Genomic DNA, 2,727 nt, shown 5'->3' with positions numbered 1-2,727 from the left:
CCCCCCCCCCCCCCCTCTCTCTCTCTCTCTCTCTCTCTCTCTATTTCGCACTCTTTCCCTTCGTCTTCTGCCCCTCTATCGTGCTCTCTTTCCCTCTACCTCTCTTTCTCTCTCTTTCTCATACACACATACACACACTCACCCTTGCACGTTCTCTCCATCCATCTTTTTCTTTTATTTTTCCCCCGTTCGTCCCCTTCAAAAGTGCCCCCTCCCGAAACTTTTTACTCTTTCTCTCTCATCCGTCCCCCCTCCTTCTCCACGTTTCTGTCACTCCCTCCATCTCTCTCTCTTTCTCTCTCTCTATTCCATTCCCTTCATCTCTGTCTTCCCAAAACTTCCTCCTCTGTCTCTAGCGACCGCGTACACCGTGGAAGCCGCACAGGCGGCCGAAGGCCACCGGTCTCAGCTGTGGACGTACCTTGATCGTCAAGCGCGAAGTGAAGTGTGGACCTCCTTTGCCCGGCGTCCTTGTTGTCGATGCCGAGTCCCGTGGTACTAATGCCTCGATATGATGACAACGACGACGATGACGATGACGGCGAAGACGACGACGACGGCGACGACGACAACACGACGACGACGACGACGACGACGAGGATGACACGTCGAGAACGAACTTTTCCTGTTTGACCTCTAGCGATTCTTCCAACGCCCAAATACCGCGAGAGATGCGCCAGTCTCTTGTTCTCTTCACTCTTACGTTCCTTTCCCGTTTTTCCGTCTTCGAGTCGAACCGTATGCTCTACAATCTCTTCCGTTGACGGAAACTGAACGAATCGCATATAGGGTCCTTGATGAATGAATGGAACGTTAACGGTCGCGTGTCCGACTGGCGAGCATTAACAATCGAGTTTGACTCAAGTTCTCACGTTCTTTCACAAAGATCACTCTGGCTCATCGTCGATATCAAAGTCACACGGAAGACGTGTCGAACCAAAGAATCTTGCACGAATCTTGAACGCGCTCCGCCTTTTTCAAACTTCTTTAGCACGCGCGTCTCGAAATCTACGTGGCGCACTCTCCTCTCCGCTCCCCTTCCACTCTGTGCAACAATACTCTTTGGCGGGACTCTCCGAAAATTCGTCAACCTCGCAGAGTTTTCCAAAATTGCGAGAAAACTGCGATGAAAACGGTGACGTTGGACCAGATTTAATCGCGCGTATACCGTAACACCACTCACACCGTGACGAAGGATCGCTTCTCTTCAAGGTTTCTCCCTTTCCCTCTTCCCCTCGCGTAGAACGCGCGTAACTGGATCACCGTAACGCGTACTCGCGATCCCGTCGATACACGCATGGACGCGCACTGCTTTTCCGCCTTGTCCTTCGGTAGCGTCGTCTTTCAGCTATACAACAAACAGAAGACGCACTCTCCTTTCTTCCGACGACGACGACGACGACGACGACGACGAAGACGACGACGACGACGACGACGACGACGACGACGACGACAACGATGATGATGATGATGTTGATGACGATGATGATGATGACGATGATGATGATGATGATGATGATGATGATGACGACGACGACGACGACGACGACGATGCCAGACACCGAATTACTAAATCCACGGGAACGTACAATTTGTCTATGTCGATCGTCGATCGTCGGCCGTTGATCGTCGGTCGTCGGTCGTTGGCGAACGAAGAAAACGGAAAAAGAAAAAAGAAAGAAATCGATCGAGAAAACAAAATATAACACGCGCCGCAGGATCGAGGCTCACGAAAGTGCGAAAGAGCGTTGACGATGTCCGAGCGTTTAGAATGTCCTGCGTGTATTATCTTGCGCGCCGAGAGACCACGTCGAGGACCGAAGGACCCAGCTGCTCCTCACCGCTTCTTTGGGACACACCGGGGGACTACCTAGTCGTAGAGTGATTGGGAACGCGACTGGCCAAAGCACTTGATTCGCGCGCGGTTCGGTTTGCTGCGCCTCTCCCGTGCAGTTTTTTCGGCAGTCCTGTGGTATGCGTGCGCGCGCGACGTGCATGTATGCGTGCCGAGAGCCCGCGAGCGCGCGCCCGTGCTCGCGTGTGTCGCTCTTTCTTTCTCTCTCTCTTTCGCTCTTTCTCCCCTCCCCCCTCTCTTTCTCTCTCTATCTCTCCCTTTTTCTTTCTCCTTCCCTCCGCGCCGTTCTTCCTGTCCCTCTCTCGCTTCCCTCGTTTTTAACACGAGCGTGTGCCGCCCGCCTGTGCACGCGCGTGTGCGAATCCTCGCGTGTGCGTGCGTAGCCCCGCGTGATGTACGCCGAAGAGCGGCTCTGTACGCGAAAAAGAGAAGGAGCGCGAGAGGGAGAGAGTGCGATCGCCAGCGGGCGAGCGAGTAGTATATGCGCCCGTATGCGTACGTGATGCACGTAAATGTGTATACGCGCGTCCGTCCGATTCGGCTCGTCGTTGTCGTTGTGCGATACGTGCGTGCGCGCCCCGGGTAGGCGAGGGTATAGTTACCGAAATGTTAACCTCGTGGAACCACTTTTTATTGAGTGTCGCAAAATTCATAGGAACCTCGCGGCACGAAAAGAGGGGGTAACCCGGCCCCCGCTCCTCGCGATCACGTTGGCGGGGCTGAGGTCGCGAGAGGGGCGGCAACCCCTACCCCCCGTGTTACGAGGGTCCCCGCGAAACCCCTCCGCGTACCACCAGACGCTTTGCCCTCCGCTCCCCCTCCCCCCATCGCCGTCGCCGCCGTCGCCGCCGCCTCCTCCTCCTCCTCCTCCT

General features: G+C 55.2%; 1 protein-coding gene across 13 annotated transcripts in view; it reads right to left on the bottom strand.

Moving 5' to 3' along the window:
* LOC116842865 (broad-complex core protein) overlaps positions 1 to 2,407 on the bottom strand; it is a 64,267-nt gene extending 61,860 nt beyond the window's left edge. For 2 of the 13 annotated variants that reach the window (XM_032812658.1, XM_032812662.1), the window contains exon 1: positions 422 to 2,083. The gene's annotated coding sequence lies outside the window, so the exon portion shown is untranslated. Of the gene's footprint in view, positions 1 to 421 lie in introns of all 13 variants that reach the window. The other 11 variants (XM_032812644.1, XM_032812645.1, XM_032812647.1 and 8 more) reach the window with 11 other exon arrangements.
* Between the last annotated feature and the right edge of the window lie 320 nt (positions 2,408 to 2,727).

The sequence above is a fragment of the Odontomachus brunneus genome, unplaced genomic scaffold (genome assembly GCF_010583005.1).
Source record: "Odontomachus brunneus isolate Ranch 3 - 2012 unplaced genomic scaffold, Obru_v1 Obru_scaffold_028, whole genome shotgun sequence".
Classification (NCBI taxonomy): domain Eukaryota; kingdom Metazoa; phylum Arthropoda; class Insecta; order Hymenoptera; family Formicidae; genus Odontomachus; species Odontomachus brunneus.
This window is presented reverse-complemented; position numbering and strand designations above follow the sequence as displayed.